We start from the raw sequence: 20,638 nt of genomic DNA, 5'->3' as shown, positions 1-20,638 counted from the left end.
TAGGAACTCAAAGTGTCCATATCTTGTGTTGAAGGCCATCTTTGGGATATCTTCTTCCTTGATCCTTATCTGATAGTAACTAGACCTGAGATCAATCTTGGAGAAGATCTTTGCACCTTGAAGACGATCAAGAAGCTCATCTATTCTAGGAATATGATACTTGTTCTTGACCATTGATTGATTCAACCCATGGTAATTAATACATAGTCGAAGTGTTCCATCTTTCTTTTTCTAGAATAGTACTGGAGCTCCCCATGGTGAATTGTTAGGATGGATGTAGCCCTGATCTAGGAGTTGCTTGAGTTGTTCCTTCAGCTCAATTGCTTCCGGTATGGACATTTTATAAGGTCTCTTTGTAATTGGTGTAGCTCCTGGTACTAGCTTGATCTCATGATCCACTTCTCTTTGAGACAAGAGTTCTATTAATTCTTCAAGAAATACGTCCGAGTATTCGTGGTACTAGCTTGATATCATGATCCACTTCTCTTTGAGGCGGAAGTTCTGTTAATTCTTCAGGAAATACATCCGCGTATTCCTTTAGCCAAGAAGGTCCTTCACTAGACTCCTGCTTCTAATCTAACTTGTTGAGCTTAATTAAGTAGACACGTAGTTCTTTTCTGACTCCCTTTATGATCCGAGATGCTTTGGCCAATTGGATTTTTGGATTTCCAGCCTCACCTTGAGTTGTGACCAATTCCCCTTCAGAGTTTCGAAAGGAAATTTGGCCCTTTCCACAATGAATGTGGACGTCATTAGGTTTAAGCCAATCCATTCCGAGTAGACACTCATGGATACCTAAACTCATGACTCTAAATTTGACCGAAGTCGCCTTTCCTCCCAGAAAGAATTTCACCTTAGTAGTTTGCCTGGTACAAGTGACCTCACGACCATTTGCCAATTACACAAGCAATATAGATGCTTCTACTATGGCTATTCCTAATCTTTTTGCACAAGCTCATGAGATAAAGGAATGTGTACTTCCACAATCAATCAAGGTCTTGAAACCTTTACCTTGATAGTTCGATGGTGTCTGAATCACCGAGAACTGGCAATTCGACCCTTTCTTGTGAAGAGCGGCATGGACTATGGCCCTTTCAAACTCTGCTTCCATGGTTGGATCTTCTTCTTCTTTGCACATTTGCCTATTGGCAACGCAGGCATTTCTTCCTCTGCCTCGGGTAGTGGCTCCTTGGCCACGGCCAGCTCCTTGGAAAGGTTCTTGGCGATGTCCTCCTCCAAGCTTGGGACATTGCTTTTTCAAATGACCGGGCTTCGTTGTAGTGGAAATAACAGAGGTTCGGCCATTGCTTTGAGTAGGAACAAAGTTATTGACATTATTAGTCCTTGCTTTCTTTCTTTGTCCCTGATTTTGTCCTTGAACTCTCTTCATTTGAGGCCTAAATGCTCCTCTGTTCGGGTCATTATAAGACCAAGTTTTGTTACCTCTTGGTCTAGCCTGCACCTCTTGAATTATAAGGGCAGCTCAAATGAGTGCGTCCTGAAGATTTGATGGGCGCATGGATTCGAGATGGGTATTTACTGGTGGTGTGGGGGCTTTCACTCAACCGCCAAGACCCACGGACCACTTATTGTTTCAAGCGTTCCAAGCTGAGCACTAATGGCTACCTCTCACCTAGCCGACGCGCCATCCATATCTACAGGTGTAGTGAGCTTACCTCGATGCCGTTCGAGTTACCTCCTCTTACGCGCACTCCGGTAGATCCACGATCCAAGTGCAAGCTTCAAGCAAGCTCCATCCTCAAGCTCCACGCTCCAAGCTCCATTGCTGCGAGCAAGAGAAGAGAAGAGAAGAGAAGAGAAGTGAAGAAGAGAGGAGACGATGGAGAGTTTCTCCTCCTCGGTCCCTCACCCTCACACACTCACTCCCTCACACTCTCACACTCCCTCTCTCAAGCACAAGCTCAAGCGAGCAAGAACAAGAAGAAGAAGAAGAAGAGGAGAGCTACTTTTGGCCACACACAAGAATGAGCTTCTCATTCACTTTTCAACTTTATATACAAAACCCTAAATCCCTTTTGGGCGGTCATCCCCTTTTCCCCTTTTTTACATGGCCGGCTGTAACCTAGGCCCTTTTCCCCATTGCCCTTCTATCTTCCTAGCTTCCTTTCCACCGCCCGTCTACATTTACAAATTGCACGGGTGAGAGCCTGGCGCTCCTTAAATTAAACCATGATGCGCTTGCGCTCTTTTACAATAGTTGGACTTGTGCTTTTCCTCGTGCACCTTTGTCTTCCGTTTCTCTTTGCCTTGGCCTTTGTCTTTACCTTTTGTTTTAGCTTTCCGGATTTTCCACCACCTGGCACTCTTTTACAAGATTTCAGGATGCGCCTTTATATTTTAAATGCACCTTTCCCCTTTTGCATTTCCCTTGGACTTTTAAGGTTTCCCTTGCACTTCTGGCCTTTTCTCCTCTTCTTTCTTCAGTCGGGCTACCTTTTTTCTGCCTTTGACCTGCATCTCTTTTATTTCCTTTTGCTTTCTTCGTGTTGGGGTTAACAGGTGGATTTAAACCAGCAAAAAAATTTGACACCTGCTGTGTCATGTCCATTTGTGGTGCATACTTAAGAAGTGAGATGAACTTAGAGTAGTATACGTCAAGAGTGAGTCCCAGCTATTTTAGCTCGTAGATTACAGCACGCGTACTTCTTCTCCTAGATTATAGCAGTACTTGATGTAGGAGACGAACCGGGGATCTGTACCTGGGGTTGTACCTGGATAAAGGTTTCTTAACGTTATTACACGATGATCGTTATGGTTTATATTTCATCTCCATTTCTGCTATCAACCAAGCAATCTAACCACTTAACTTCTTATCAACCAAGCAATCTAACCACTTAACTTCTTATCAATTCTCATGAACAAAATAGACATTGATAAAAAGAAGTCTTATTGCATTTATATGGGCATAGCCCTTTCGGAATACAAAATTTCTTACGATGATAAGCCAACTGTTTACATTTAGTTTGGGGAGAATAATGTTGTATTACATTTATCTACAGGAACTGGATAATAGTATGGTTTTGGGTCATGGATCTTTAGGATTCGGTAAGTCATTGGAAGATCAGGGTATCCTTTCCTTTGAAACCCATTCTTCTCATGGCGCCCCAACACCTTGATCCTGTCGGCGGGGATTACACGAGTCACTTTCTCATATACATATGAGTTCAACTCAACCCTCCAACCTCGAATATGTAAAGTTGAGTTCACATGAGCCTCCACAAAAATGAATAGCTTCATGACTTTCAGGTCTTCCAACAACTTGATCCTCTTTAGATTAGTCTGAAGGTATGCAAACCGGTGGGCAGCTATATAGTAGATTCCTGAGGCACCCATCCATCTTCGTTCCATGTACAAAGGCGATGGATTAAAAATACGCTCTAAGATGTTTATCATTTCAGCCCCTTGTTGATAATCTGGGGAATGCATCGCAGTCATAAACATGATTCAGAACACTAAGAACTTGTTCCATGCTTGTAATTCTGGAAGACAGCATTGAAAGTAAGGAAATGTTTGGAACAGCAACATTTTCTTTACTTTATCTAATTAAGATTTCATAAAATAAAAACCTTCGTTGGTTCGCTCTGATACCAACTGTAACGTGTCCACCTATTATCTTCAGGACATGTCTTAGTAGTCCATCGGAAAGGATGTCTAGAAAGCTTCGTCCGGCACTCCCATGGAATGCTATGGGGTTTGCGATCTAGGACTTTCCACGTCTACCACGTAGCAGAAGTATTCTGGCCGTTCCCACTTGGGACCGACCTGAATTAGGATTTTCCCTATTGGTCATTTCCTAACGGCAACTAGCATTGAATCTGAGTGAACTACTTTATGCAGAAACGCCAGGTTTGAAGCGGATTCATGCTGCACTTGGTTCAAGGAGAATGGAAAACGAGAGGGATGCGAAGCTCAACCTCTCTGCCATAAGACATAGTCCCATTCCGTTCCCCTAAAACAGCGTAAATCGGGATTATTTATAACTTAGACTCTAGGTCAGCACCGTTTTTCTATTCGTATCCTTTAAAACGATCTTCTTGCTGTCCATCATGATTAAGAAAAGTTCCTGGCCAACTGGGACCACCCATCCGTAGGACGGACCTATGGCCACATCCTCCGTAATTTTCTCAGTTTGTTTTATTTATTTTATTACCTAACACATATAGTTGGACATGTATCAATCATCTTCCTTAATTAGCCCATTAGGCACTGGCTCCTTCACGTAATCATAGCACTTAACATAGAAAAACAATGTCAAACAAGTTCCTTTTCAACAGGTTATCATATTTATCTTTGAAATACATAAAGTCCAGCCCGTAGGCTTATCCATAATCCACCCAAAGGCTATCCAGCAATCCATAGCGATTACTAATCCAAGATTCCGCCCGTAGACTAGTATGTGAGCCTCAAGATCCAATCCCAAGTCAGATTGGCCTCTTGTGTAGGGCCCACAAGGTGAGGGATTTACGGCCAGAGGCCCCTCTGGCACCCAAGTGTCCTTGTGCTCCAAGTAGCGCTCAACGGAGAGACCTCTGGCGGCAGGTTCGGTCCACCTACCCGGTGCGGTTAGTAACCCCCTTGGTTAGAGTCAGGCAGACAGTCAGGGGTAACTGAATCTGCCTCTCCCTTCGCGCCTTCAACCTAAAGCATTAGATATCCATTTATCCTTTAATTCTTTGAGCAAACAAATCAAAACAGTGCTCTTAAAACTATTACAAGCACAATCATTACCATTGGTCATTATTTTTGGCCAATTCCTAAGGAGTGAATCCTTCTTTTTGAATGCATCCAGCACTCGATCTGGGATCAATTGTGACTTGGCAAGATTCCCAAGGGTTTATTTGTTAACCCTATATCCTGGGTTAGGGCTGTACCATATTAACCCGACTTAATCAATTCCTTAAGTTCATATGTTATTCCAATTTATTGATTGGTCTTTTGCTCCCAGTCAATTATCTTTACCCAATAAAGGTACTATATCATGACAATTATTCATCCTCTTGCAAGATAAACAAGCGTAAGAATCTGTGAATCTCATTCCCAGGGATTGGCCATTCCCTTGTGATCAAATCACAAGATCATGCGACTCTCAACTTGTTGCACAAGTGTCACATCAACTATGGGACTATTCTACCCATCAACGGTGTCTTGTAATCACGGTATCATGATTAGATATAATAATCCATTCCTGATTGTATTAGTTCAACATTGTCTGTCCTAGGGTTCCAAGTTCCATCTTTTTAGTGAGAGATTCTTAGGAAAAACCCTAGATCACTTCTTGCAAGTATGTTTCAATGTCCCTACATTCTGTGGATGTGGGCGAGTCTTTAAGGGTATAGGAGTTTTAGCTTTGGTAATACGAACGACTAGGTAATGTCCTCAACGAGCTAACCCTAGTTAGCTCTTTGGGATATGTTGCATTGAATTAACCTTTCCTAAAGGAGTACCTCGTGGTTTTAGGTGTTTAGGTTTAAACCAGTTTAACTTATCTATTCTTGAAGATAATTACGCTATCATTTCCGTAACCACATGATTCATTGTCTACGTGTAAGTTGATTTACAAACCCTAACTTTTCAGGTTAAGATCAAATCATAGGTTAAGTTAAAGCATCATTTCAATTGACCATCCTATAACATGCAAACAAGATTCATGCTACTAGGCTTTTAGGATTTTATGTTTAAACATGCAGCCTTTTTCTACTTTCATTTCCGAATGAATTTGTGGTATGCGAAACTCACACAACCTTTCTTTGATTTGAGTTTTTAGGTCACTTGCCTAGAATTAAATCTTCCTCATGCAGCCCTAGCAATTTCCTACGGTTGCTAGTAACTTTCCTTAAGAATCATCTCGAAAAAAATGTTCAATAATGCGATAAGTGGTTTATTCCTTTCTTGCTTAATTGAAGTGTACTTATCATCATTCTCTTTTGTAAAAATGGACATTAATTAATCTAATTTCATTTCCTTGCAATGCATAAAAATCACTTGCTAGAAATCTTATGCTCACTTTATTTTGTTCGTTTTATTGAAAAAAAATACTAATGACCAAATTCTTCCATCCTGAGCTATTTCTTTTAAATTAGTCAAAGTATTTAAAATGAAAGATGCATCCTATCTCCAAAAATGATCCACACACGATTGAATTATAACGACATAAATCAAAATTAGGAAGAAAAACCTAGACTTTCACTACAAGGATTTGAGCTGGAAGCGACGGCGGGTAGCGGCGTCGCTATTGGCGTCACTATTTGCATCGCTTTTGCGACGTAAATAGCAACGCTCCATAGGGAAAAAGCGGGCCGAAACCGAGCGCGGCTTTATTTCGCGTTTTCACGTTTTGTGTTTTGAGAGCGAGAGTGAGGGAGAGAGTGACCGTCGTGAGAGAAGGAGAGGAAGAAGACTTGCAGCCGCCGCCGCCGCCGTTGTTCGCGAAGGAGAGAAGGAGCCTTCATCGCAAAGAGGAGCCGCCCCACACTTGCCATATCTCATCAGTGAGTCTCCCTCTCTCTTTCTTTTGCTTGTTTAAGGTTTAAATCACTTTCTCTTTTGCTTGTTTAGGAGAGGAAATGAGAGAGAAAGAGAGGGAGAGGGAGAGAGAGGGAGAGAAAGAGAAAGAGAGGGAGAGGGAGAGGAAGGGGGAGGAAATGAGAGAGGGAGAGAAAGAGAAAGAGAGGGAGAGGGAGAGGGAGGGAGAGTGCATTCTCTCTCTCCCTCTCCCTTTTGCTTGTTAAAGGTTTAAATCGCTTTCTTTTTTGCTTGTTTAGGAGAGGAAAGAGAGAAAGAGAGGGAGGGGGAGAGGGAGAGGGAGGAAATGAGAGAGGGGGAGAAAGAGAAAGAGAGGGAGAGGGAGAGGGAGGGAGAGTGCATTCTCTCTCTCCCTCTCCCTTTTGCTTTTGGAGAGTGTTAAGATATATTGTGAGAGGGAGAGGAAATGAGAGAGAAAGTGAGGGAGAGGAAGAGAGAGGGTGAGAAAGAGAAAGATAACATATATTGGAATGATAGCATATCCATGATTATGGTAATGGTATCCACTTTGCTTTTTTTATGGGTACCATTACATCGACTCCTTAAGAGGACTGAAAATTAGTCATACACTTTATAAAGTCTAATTAGAAGATTTAAGATGCAAAATAATAGACTTATCGATAATGGTATGCAATGTGCTTTGCCATGGGCCACGTACATTGGTGACTCTTTAAGATTGCTTAAAATTGGTCACCTTCAACTCTATATTCACCTCGTGTTCCATCCCCTTCAACTCTATATTCACCTCATAAAGAACTTCATTAATCATAGCATCCTTGTCACCAATCTTTTTATTGCAATGATGAAGTAACATATTCATCACTTTTCCTTTTAGCATCTAAGCCATTATCCAATCTTTTAGTCAAGTCCAAACATGTAGTCTTCGACTCATGAACCTTATGAACCAATGCTTTTTTTTTTTACAATAACGAATCATTATCTACCCGGACCAACAAATCCTTGAGCATCGTATATGGCCGAGATATAACATCAATAAATCTCTCAACTACTATGTCCAATGCATTCTTTACATTAATCAGTAAAGCATTTCTTAAATCTTGAAGTTTAGATTTCAACACCATGGATGCATCAATATCAACCTCACTGTTTTACAAAATTTGCTTCTCAAGCTCTTGTAGAGGCTAAAACCTCTCAAGCAAGAGCTTATGGTCAACTTGAAACTTGACATACATCTCCATAAAGCTATCCATTTGAGCCTCGTTTGTTGTAATGTAGATAAGATGGAAAACGAAGGTCTTATTGTTCAAGATCGTGAGACGTATCTTAATCAGCGTGTCCCATGTCCTTGCTCTCAATGCAAGTTGGCAATTAGATAAAAATGCCAATTTTCTATAAAACACGTACGACGATTTGGCGAGTTTCAATCTGAGATCATTGATCAGGCGATTGTGGATTTTCAGAAAACGGTAATTTGAAGTTAATATTAATCATGCATTGTACTCGCAACCTAATTGAAAACCATACACAATAAGATTGGGTCTTGTTGGAAAATTTTCTATCCAGGGAGGTGATGTCTCGTCCCAAGGGGGAGTGCACCCTTTGCGGACAATTAGAAGAGTTCATGGGCGTGCGATGGATGGAGTGCAGGAGCCAATCCACCACTCGCAAGGCCAATCTATACCGTCAATGCCAGAGGAGACAGACAATCTTCCAAACCTACCTACAATCTTGGAGCCTGAGATGGAGGCAATGATCGATGCATTGATTCCCATGGATGTCGAGACATTTGATCCACTTAGAGAGGAAGCATCCATACCATTATATGATGGATGTCAAGTATCTCGGTTGAAGACATTGCTTGCACTCTTAAGTGTGCAAGCAAAATACGGGTGGAGCGATACGAGTGTGACCGAGTTATTCAGGTACCTTGCACATAGGCTTCATTGATTTTTTTTTTGACACTATTATTACAAACATTTATGGTTTTTCAAGGTGTTTTATGATTTTTTTCAGGTTATTGAAATATCATATATTACCACCTGCAAATACCATGCTTGAGTCTCGTGATGATGCACAACATGTTTTACGGAAGCTTGGCATGGACTACAATAACATCCATGCATGTATCAACGGTTGCATACTGTTTCGAGATGAATACGAGACTATGGAGACATGTCAAAAGTGTGGTGCTCACAGGTATCGACAGGACTTGCAAGTGCAAACCATCCGTCAAAAAGTTCTCAGATACTTTCCGCTCATCCCCCGCATAAACCACATGTTTCTACGTCTGGCATGGCAAGCTTGACAACGTGGAATGTGCAGAATAGGTCCACAGATGGAGTTGAACGAATATCAATGGATTCACATGCATGGACCCACATTGACTCTAGCTTCCCAGGCTTTGCACAACAGCCAAGGAATCTTCGGCTCGGTCTCGCAATGGGTGGTGTGAACCCATTCGATCTGTGCTCAACTCCTTACAGTGTGTGGCCTATAGTCCTTGTCAACTACAACATCCCTCCATGGCTTTCTACGAAGAAAGGACATCTCATCCTTAGCTTGCTCGTCCCAGACCGCTACAAAGTAAAAAATATGGACATGTATCTTCGTCCATTAGTCAATGAGCTTAAGATTTTGTGGGAGGAGGGGGTCACTATGCAAGATATGAGCAGGCGCGATGGTCGGCGGTCAGCCAACATTTGAGCCATTCTCATGTGGACGATGCATGACTTTCCGGGATTGGGAGACTGCTCAGGTGAGCAGGCCTCCATTCTCACTGGTAATATCTATATTTTATCTCATTCAATCAAGTATTCACTAGGTCGTGGCTCGCCTTACAGGTCTGGTTACCTCAGTTATCATGCATGTCCATTGTGTGGGCCACAGTTAGACTCCCGAAGGTCACGAACCATGAAGAAGATGGTATATCAAGGATACGCCGCTTTCTTGCCGGAGGATCATGAACTCAGGGAAGATTTCCTTAGACGACCTCCAACACGTATGAACGCTACAAGCTGGTACGAGCTGAAAATGGTCAACCCGGAATCACATCCAAATGGAATGCGACGGTTCTCAGTTTTCTACGAGTTGCCATATTGGACCCACTTACAGGTCAACCACTTGTTGGATCCCGTGCATATTTTCAAGAATGTGGGTAGCTTGCTATGGGACCATATCACAGGAAAGAGAGACACTATAGGGGCACGAATGGATTTGAAGGAGGTAGGTAAGATGGAGGTGCTTTGGCCACAGTCGAGTGTTGATGGTCACGTGCAACTTCCTCGCACTCCTTGGGTTTTGTCTACTAAAGAAGAGCGCATTGTGAAGCAATAATCAAGTCTATCCGCACTCTGATGGGTATGATACGTTCTTTTAGGTCCGCATTTTCTAAAGATGACCAATTGTCGGGCTAAAATCCCATGATTGGCATAAGATATGTTAGGTTTGTGCTACGAATGGATTGTAATTAGTGTGGGAATTTTGCAATTTGAAAAGTGGCCATTATTCATAATGCTCTCTCATTTGTGGCAGTTTGTCTTATCGATCGCGATCGCAAGATGCCTTACTCCAGAAATTCGTGGGGCCATTTACAAGTTGTTGACTTTGGTGTAATGGATCTCACAGAAAGAGATTAAGAAGTCCTCTATTGAATCTGCGAGACGGGGAGCAGTGGAAATGGTCTGTCTCTTTGAGAAATACCTGCCCACTAGCATGCTCACGATACAAGTCCACCTTCTTGTGCATCTTGTGGATGAAGTGGAGATTGCTAGACCTGTCCATACATGATGGATGTTCTTTCTGGAGCGCTTCATGAAAACCCTAAAAGGCTTTGTGCGACTACAAGCTCGGCCAGAAGGTAGCATGGCCAAAGGTTGGTTGGTGTCAGAGGCGTTAGTGCATATTTCACAATGGCTACAAACGGTGGAACCAGACAATGAAATGCTATGACACTGAGGATGATGATAGACTGAATGGAGATGTGGTGGTTGGAAATGGGGTGGAAAAAAGAATGGATGCCTCAATGGAAGAGAAGGTGAATCACTTTTGTATGTTGCACCATGCCTCCATGGAGACGTGGCTCGCCAAGTACCAGATTGCAAAGCAAGATCGAGAGGAAGCGCGAGCTGAATTCTGACGTAGTACGCGTCATTGACCGATTCGATATCTTGAAGGCATGGAGGAGATGCCGCGGTTTATGTCAACACGATGGTTGCATGGAGCCTTGACCGCAGCATCCAGCGAAGGGACAGAGGTCTCAATGGAGGAGTGGGAATTCTCGAGGGGATGTAGTCCAAAGGTGATGAGGGGTTTAGAATCTGTCGTATCTAAATTTTATATGCGATATCTAATTTGAGTGTTTCAATGTACAATACAAAATATATAGTGCAGCGTGGTCGTGCGGACGGCATTTTCGCGTGGAGCGTATTGACAAAATGCGCTCCACAATGGACTGTGGTGTCATGGCAAGGTTCGAGCAAGAGAGCTAACGACGAGCAACGGATCCGAACACGATTGTGGATAAGATGGAGTATTTTGGAAACTTGCAAAGTATTATTACGGTGGATTACTGTAGCTTCTCCATGATACTATTCGATGTGCAATGGTTCAAAGTGGTACTTGGAGGAGCTGGAGCAACAGTTCGACGAGGTCCATCGGGATTTCTTGAAATAGATTCTGAAAAAAAATGGACGGATTTGCACGACACCTTTGTGTTGGCGGCCCATTGTGAACAGGTGCATGGAGTCATTTGCTTGCTAATTGTAATAGGATATGGTTTATGTCACAATGGTTTGAACTCGCTTTGTACGTGTTTGTGAACAGGTAATCTTCTATCCAACCCCCGACAACCTCGATGGTGATATGTATACCTTCAACTCCCCGAAGTCGAGAGTATATGATCAAAGCGATGTTTCGAGCATAGATGAAGATAATATGCAAATAGAGGGGTCGATATTACAAGGGGTGGAGGCCGTCAAAAGCTTGGAGCCCGCATCGGCTAACAATGATGGAAATATAGGAGTCAAAGAATTTTTTGAGAACGAGGCGGACTCATTCTTTTGTGATGACATGTCTATCGACCTTCCAGTGTATGCGGAGTTGTGTCAGGAGATTAACATGGGACCATAGGATACTTCATATTTGGAGCATCCACTTACTCAATTTGTTGTTTCGATCTCTTATAAAGGTACATAAGATATACATTTTAAGAGGAATTTTTTAAAAATGATTTATATTATTATGCTTTGTATAATTTAAATTGATTATTCTAGCACCATTTTTTATCTGTGCAGGTGACATTTTTAGGATGAGTCAAGGGATGAGCGACGAGGAGTTGCAGGACATCTTCGCACACATGTCTCCAGACCAGCTCGCGAGATTCAGAGAGATGGCAGACCAGGAGCTGTCTCATTCGTCGTCAGGGCGCTCTGCTAGATCTGCTTCAGCGCGATTGGATGCTTCGGCTTCGAGCAGACGATCTCGACGCTCACGACTTGGGACTGAGGGAGGGACTGCATCGGGATCAGGAGAATGCTGCTGTGGAGACACGGATATGGTGTCTCCATCTCATCATTCAGCTGGAGCTGCGTCACCTCTAGGATTTGTCACACCTGTGGGGACGTCTACTCCAGTTACTTCGGCTTTTGCACAGCCGTCAGCAGGTGGCACCCCTTTGGGTGCCACTCCGAGAGAGGTTACCCCCATCGGTACACCGTATGTAGAGGGGTCTCTTGGATATGCCTAAGAGCGTGGACGGAGATGGGAGAGGACCCATCTTAGGCAGACTCCTAGGGGTTATGGATATCTGGTCGATAGTAGGTTAGGAGCCATCATCATGAATGATGAGGAGAGGAGGGTGATGGCTCGCATGAGAGAGTTGTGCCAACAAGTTTTTCGGCACAACGTCTTGGATCATTGGAAGAACATACCGAAGGGGAGCAAGGACTACATAGTAGCATCCTTGCACGAGGAGTTTCCGGTGCTAGCCGTAGTAGATAGATTCTCTACGGGCTGGATGATGGATTGCATGCGTGCATACATGTCACATAGACGATCCGGCACACGCAAGGCAATCAAGAGTAGGGCTGCAAAGCCTGAGTGGTTAGATGCATTGATCGACCGATTGTATAGACGCGGCGGCCCTGTAAGTCACTCATCTTTCTTGTCCGTAGTTACCATGAGATATTTGAAAGCATTATTGTATGGTGGATTGATGTGTTGTTTCTTTTTCTGCAGAATCCGTTCGATGCTCCTTTGCGGCAGGACGAGCTTTCGGGGGACGAGGATTTGTAGCTCGCCCTTGGATCCTTGGAGCTCACACACCTTTATTTTTTAGTCGCCTGATCTATGTAGATATTTTCTATGTATTAGTGATATCCTATCATGATTGTACCAATCGCTTTTTATGCGATCATGTATTTATTTCATGTATCAGTTTTATGATTTCAGTATACATTCTTTTTGTTTGCAAGCGCTTTGTATACAGTAGTGCAGAAACTATTTTGTATGGCTCTCATACAGCACACAATGCTATATGTGGCAGAGCAGCTTGCTGCCCTACCAGCAAATTTTTTTTATCCCTGTTACCATCGCTATTAGCGTCCCAAATTTATTGCTCGCATCGCTATTGCCGTCGCTATACGCGTCGCAAATTTACTGGTTGCGTCACTATTGGCGTCGCATTTAGCGGCGCCAATAGCGATGTCTCTATGGCATCGTTAATAACGACGCTTTTTGCGACGATGGGGGCAAATTTTGTTGTTTGTATTTTTGTCACTTTAAACGTCGGTATAAGGTCTATATCTTGTAGTGTTGTGGTGAAATGTCCACATGGATGTTAGGAGACGATCCTCTTGTGGTTGCGCCTTGTGCTTTCTTAGGAGCCATTGTGAATGCGGCCTTTTTGTCTTGGATGCAGATTTATGACCTTGGCCGTCTCCTTTGCACGCAAAACTCCCTTTTATAATTCCACTGTCCTTTATGAATTCTTTTCCTTCCTTTCGTAGAAGCTCCAGTGCAAATTGTATACACGGAAAGGGGGAAAAGAAAGTAACTTTTGTGGTATGCAAAAGGGGAAAAGAGGGTGTTTTGCGAAGGTCAATAGGAAGGTGGTTCTAAGGGACCTCGAGGTTAAGATGAACCTTTTGAAGGACTTGTAATTAAAAAAAGGGCTTAAAGGACCCTAAAGCAATATGTGGGGAGAAAAACCCATGGGGAGGGTTTTAAATCCCAGAAAGGTTGGGGTAGGGCTTATTAAAGCCACGGGAAGGGGGCTTTTTTTATTTGATCCTGAGGGGGGGGTAGTTTTAGGACACACTGGGTGGGCAAAAGGGGGAAAAAGGGGGAAAGGAAGGGGTGTATAAGACCTTAAAGAGGGGATTTTGTGTGGGGGAGGAAAGGGGCTTAAAGAGCCCACCCTTAGAAGCTTCTAAAGCTTCTTGAAAGAAACAAGTGGCGTTTGGGATAGGAGATGGTGGCAGGCAAACTGACAATTGGCAACGCCGCTTCAAAAACTCCTCTTCTCCACAACAACTTGGTCTACGGCGGCAGTTCCTTGAATCGGTAGTGCTAATGGCTCCTTCCTCCACTCTCGACGGCAATGTGATGGCCTTTCTTCTCCAGCTCGACAGCGACACAATGCAACAGAGTGACAGCTCCTTTCTCTCCTCTCACGACCACCCTCTAATCCTCCCCTTCCCCACAAGGGGTTTATATGGGAGAGGGGGAGATACCTCCCTCCCTCCACGCACCATTTTGCATTCGACTGGGGGAAAAAAAAGGAATAATAATAATAATAAATTGCCATTATTTTATCCTTTTAGCCTCCTAAGAGGAGGTTCGTATGAAGAATTCCTTCATCTAGAAATCGGAATTATTACAAAGTTGCATATATGCTTATGTATGGTGGAATAAAATGGGTGGGTGGTTGCCAACTCTAAAGCACATATGCAATAGTTTGAATTGTTTGCTTTGGTAAAAATCATGGTTGATTATTTTTGTTTGATTAAAGGAACAATATACATGGTCACATGAGATTTCTTTTTTCCGACAAATACACTTGAGTTGATGAAATATTAAATTGAATGCTTGACAATGAAAAAGAACACCTAGTGTTTTATTTACTAAAATTGAGAAAATTATTTGCAAGAATGATAAGGCAAGGAAATAGAAATGGAAAATTATTATCTTTATTATAATTGATTAATTCCATTACTTTCAACTTCACAAATTGCTTGGGAATTAAGAGAAATTAGTAAGATCTTAAAGGCATCACACACTACAAGACATAGACCTTATACCGACTTTTAAAGCGACGAAAATACAAACAACAAAATTTGCCCCCGTCATCGCAAAAAGCGTCTTTATTGACGAAGCCATAGAAACATCACTATTGGCGTCGCTATATGCGTCGCATGCATATAGCGACGCCAATAGCGACACAACCAGTAAATTTGTGATGCATATAGCGACGGCAATAGCGACGCGAGCAGTAAATTTGTGACGCAAATAGAAACGGTAACAGGGAAAAAAAATTTGTGGCAGGGCAGAGAGCCATACAAAATAGTTTCTGCACTACTGTATACAAAGCGCTTGCAAACAAAAAGAATGTATACTGAAATCATAAAACTGATAGATGAAATAAATACATGATCACATAAAAAGCAATTGGTACAATCATGACAGGATATCACTAATACATAGAAAATGTCTACATAGATCAGACGACTAAAAAATAAAGGTATGTGAGCTCCAAGGATCCAAGGACGAGCTACAAATCCTCGTCCCCCGAAAGCTCGTCCCGCCGCAAAGAAGCATCGAACGGATTCTGCAGAAAAAGAAAGCTGTGATGTGGTCCCATAGCAAGCTACCCACATTCTTGAAAATATGCATGGGATCCAACAAGTGGTTGACCTGTAAGTGGGTCCAATATGGCAACTCGTAGAAAACTGAGAACCGTCGCATTCCAATTGGATGTGATTCCGGGTTTACCATTTTCAGCTTGTACTAGCTTGCGGCGTTCATACGTGTTGGAGGTTGTCCAAGGAAACCTTCCCTGAGTTCATGATCCTCCGGCAAGAAAGCGGCGTATCCTTGATATACCATCTTCTTCATGGTTCATGACCTTCGGGAGTCTAACTGTGGCCCACACAATGGACATGCATGATAACCTGAGGTAACCAGACCTGTAAGGCGAGCCACGACCTAGTGAATACTTGATTGAATGAGATAAAATATAGATATTACCAGTGAGAATGGAGGCCTGCTCACCTGAGCACTCTCCCAAACCCGGAAAGTCATGCATCGTCCACATGAGAATGGCTCGAATGTTGGCTGACCGCCGACCATCGTGCCTGCTCATATCTTGCATAGTGACCCCCTCCTCCCACAAAATCTTAAGCTCATTGACTAATGGACGAAGATACACGTCCATATTTTTTACTTTGTAGCGGCCTGGGACGAGCAAGCTAAGGATGAGATGTCATTTCTTCGTAGAAAGCCATGGAGGGATGTTGTAGTTGACAAGCACTATAGGCCACACACTGTAAGAAGTTGAGCACAGACCGAATGGGTTCACACCATCCATTGCGAAACTGAGCGACATTGTCAAGCTTGCCATGCCGGACATGTGAAACATGTGGTTTATGCGAGGGATGAGCGGAAAGTGTCTGAGAACTTTTTGAGGGATGGTTTGCCCTTGCAAGTCCTGTCGATACCTGTGAGAACCACACTTTGGACATGTCTCCATAGTCTCGTATTCATCTCGAAACAATATGCAGTCGTTGATACATGCATGGATGTTATTGTAGTCCATGCCAAGCTTCTGTAAAACATGTCGTGCATCATCACGAGACTCAAGCATGGTATTTGCAGGTGGTAATATATGATATTTCAATAACCTGAAAAAAAATCATAAAACACCTTGAAAAAGCACAAATTTTTGTAATAATAGTGTCAAAAAAAAAAAATCAATGAAGCCTATGTGCAAGGTACCTGAATAATTCGGTCACACTCGTATCGCTCCACCCGTATTTTGCTTGCACACTTAAGAGTGCAAGCAATGTCTTCAACCGAGATACTCGGCACCCATCATATAATGGTACGGATGCTTCCTCTCTAAGCGGATCAGGTGTCTCGACATCCATGGGAATTAATGCATTGATCATTGCCTCCATCTCAGGCTCCAAGATTGTAGGTAGGTCGGGAAGGTTGTATGTCTCCTCTGGCATTGACGGTATAGATGGGCCTTGCGAGTGGTGGATTGGCTCTTGCAATCCATCCATCGCACATCCACGACTCTTCTAATTGGCTGCAAAGGGTGCACTCCCCCTTGGGTTGAGACATCATCCCCTGGATAGAAAATTTGCCAACAAGACCCAATCTTATTGTGTATGGTTTTCAATTAGCTTGCGAGTACAATGCATGATTAATATTAACTTCAAATTACCATTTGCTGAAAATCCGCAATCGCCTAATCAATGATCTCAGATTGAAACTCGCCAAATCGTCGTACGTGTTCTATAGACAATCGGCGTTTTCGTCTAATTGCCAACTTGCATTGAGAGCAAGGACATGGGACACGCTGATTAAGATACGTCTCGCGATCTTGAACAATAAGACTTTCTTCGTTTTCCATCTTATCTACATTACAGCAAACGAGTCTCAAATGGATAGCTTTATGGATATGTATGTTAAGTTGCAAGTTGACCATAAGCTCTTGCATTGTACATAGTAGTTGAGAGATTTATTGATGTTTTATCTCGGCCCTATATCATGCTCAAGGATTTGTTTGTCCTGGTAGATAATTATTCGCTATTGCAAAAAAAAAAAAGCATTGGTTCATAAGGTTCATGAGTCGAAGACTAAATGTTTGGACTTGACTAAAAGATTGGATAATGGCTTAGATGCTAAAAGGAAAAGTGATGAATATGTTACTTCATCATCGCAACAAAAAGATTGGTGACAAGGATGCTATGATTAATGAAGTTCTTCACGAGCTGAATATAGAGTTGAAGGGGATGGAACACGATTCTTCTTTGGGATTTAATGGTGATAAGTCAATTATTGAGGTGTCTTCTTGTACAACCATTATACCTTATATACCTAGCTATGGTCTCTAGGTTATGTACTTTGAGTATCTTAGAGGGGTTCTACTAGGATTACTTATACAATTGCACTAGAGGGCTTTGAGTATAAGTAATCCATTTATGAGCATCATTGAGGATCTCTTAGTCTAATAATAAATCAGTCTCAACAAAAAGCATCTTAGAAATGTGGTTTTTTTGTCCTAGGATCGCGTATTAAAATTAATGCCATCTATGAAATTTATCAACTATAGTAATAAAATTTGTTTCAATCAATTCTACTCATAGTCATAAGACCTGAGAGAAAATATCCTATGCTCAATTTAAGGGATTCTTCTTCTATAACAATACTTTTGGGTTCATTTTGATGAAGTACCGTAATGACCATTAGCTAGGGTATCATTTTCTTTTAGTCCTTCCATTGACTAGTTGGCATGATTTCTAATTTGTTATGCCTATAAAGTTAATAAAAAAACAATGAATTATGCATATCACAATTAGATCCCCTACTTGGACATTATGAAGGACATGACCAATTTTAAGCCATCTTAAAGAGTCACCAATGTACGTGGCCCATGGCATGAAAGCACATTGCATACCATTATCGATAAGTCTATTATCGTGCATCTTAAATCTCCTAATTAGACTTTATAAAGTGTATGACTAATTTTTAGCCCTCTTAAGGAGTCGATGTAATGGTACCGATAAAAAAAGCAAAGTGGATACCATTAGCATAATCATGGATATGCTATCATTCCAATATATGTTATCTTTCTCTTTCTCTCCCTCTCTCTCCCTCTCCCTCCCTCTCTTTCTCTTTCTCTCGCACTTCCTCTCCCTCTCACAATATATCTTAACACTCTCCAAAAGCAAAAGGGAGAGGGAGAGAGAGAGAATGCACTCTCCCTCCCTCTCCCTCTCCCTCTCCCTCTCTTTCTCTTTCTCTCCCTCTCTCATTTCCTCCCTCTCCCTCTCCCTCTCCCTCTCTTTCTCTCTCTATCTCCCTCTCTCTCCCTCTCCCTCTCCCTCTCTTTCTCTCCTTCTCTCTCATTTCCTCTTCTAAACAAGCAAAAAAGAAAGTGATTTAAACCTTTAATAAGCAAAAGGGAGAGGGAGAGAGAGAATGCACTCTCCCTCCCTCTCCCTCTCCCTCTCCCTCTCTTTCTCTCTCTCTCGCTCTCTCATTTCCTTCCCCTCCCTCTCCCTCTCCCTCTCTTTCTCTCCCTCTCTCTCCCTCCACTACAAGGGATCGGGCTCATACCCGCACTCCTAGCTGCACAAAATGACTTGGGAAAAAAAGTGTCGGGCCCGTGTAATAGCGCGTGTATAATCGCGGCCAGAGACATGCGTGTAAAAGCGCGTGTACAGTGACAGTCAGTCGCGCGAATACACGACCCCATACACGCGTTCTGCGCAGTTTTGCTGCAAATTTACATGCGAATCTAACAGACTATCCGCGCAAATATACGCGATTTTGACAGATGACATGCGCTTATACACGCGATTACAGAGGGAAAAAAAAAATCCAGAGAGTGCTTTTGGGTGCCTGGATGCTGTTCTAGCATCCAGCCACCCAAAGGCACTCTCTGGATTTTTTTTTGGTGCATTGCACCATAAAAAAAGAGCGATTTAGATTTCAAGACACGAATCAAGACTCACTCTCTATGAATACACGATTCAATATTACTATCTAAAACTTAATACACGACTCAAGACTCACGATTCAATACATTGTCAATACATGATACATTTGTGTACAAGGGAGTCCATATGTCAAAATAGCCCATGGCTTTAATTAGGAACAAATATATACAAAGTCAAATAGGGAGCTAGGTGCAAAAAAGCCCATGGCTTCAGTTACAAAAAAATTTTGTACAACCACATCCTACAGTATTCTGAAAGCTAATCAGAGGATGATGAGGACCCTGTGCTCTCTCCATGATCAGAGGAGCTCGCATCGGTATATTCCGATGAGTGGTGCTCGCCTCCACCAGGAGCAATGGCACGAACATCAGCAGTGGCGACTGGATCATCAGGGGCAGGAGCATCAGCAGCTTGTGCCTGTTCAAGAAATATACCGTATGCAAGTATACATATATATGCAATTAAATAAACCGAAATCATTCATTTAGAGTTTTCAAGTACCTGTCGACCGTATGGTCTCATGGCCGCGTCAAACTGCGCATCCGTAATACGTCCCTCGTTTCTGAAGATGGCCCATGTGTCACGTCTGCTATTGCGGCGAGCATACCCAGTCTCGTGGGCTGTGGGCCTCCTCCCCATAACCCGTCGCTGTAACATAATCAAGATAGTTTGTAAGATCAAAACAATCATAGAATCAATGAATTTGGCAAACAATCAAATAAAGAGGCAAGTTACTTACGAACTCTGCCTCCCATGACTCGACGCCGCCAGATCCGAAATGCGACGATCCAATGGTCTCCATCTGGATCCGTCGTGCCTCCACATGCTGCCTGCTCTTCACGCCTCCCTCTGCGCGCTTCTTTGCCTCCTTCCACTCGCGTTTGTGGGCAGTGGCAGGTTTCTCACAAGGATAGCCACCCGCAGCTACATTCACCCCATCATCGTACGCGAGTTTCTTAAGGTGAGATCTTTTATTACTTAAGATCTCCCTTATTCGCGTCCTTCCCCATACATCCGAGAATGTCGCTCGTGGGGGATTGGGGTACCGACTATGTACACTATCTAGGACCTCCCTAACTAACTGGCTATCCTGATCTTTAAATTTTACAAAACAGTTTCTATACATGTTTGAAACTACCCCCCGCATATACTCCATCACCTCTTTCCCTCTCGCATCCATGACTACCCCGCCCCTATCCGTAACATCGTAGAAAATCTCTCCCTCCACCTCTCTCGCCTCCTCTGACTCCTCACTGTCTCCTCGTACATGCCTCCCTCCATGCCCTCTCTCACCGCGTGCCCTACTACCCCCCCCACCAAAGCACCCGCCGCATCCTCCACTCCCGCTCTCCCTACTGCGGCGTCGGCTCTCATCTGTACTGCGGGAGTAGCCATGACTAGGGGTGGCT

The sequence above is a fragment of the Lygodium microphyllum genome, chromosome 17, assembly GCF_053477565.2.
Source record: "Lygodium microphyllum isolate KBCC chromosome 17, Lygodium_microphyllum_v1.1.10, whole genome shotgun sequence".
In the NCBI taxonomy this organism is placed as follows: Eukaryota; Viridiplantae; Streptophyta; class Polypodiopsida; order Schizaeales; family Lygodiaceae; genus Lygodium; species Lygodium microphyllum.
This window is presented reverse-complemented; position numbering follows the sequence as displayed.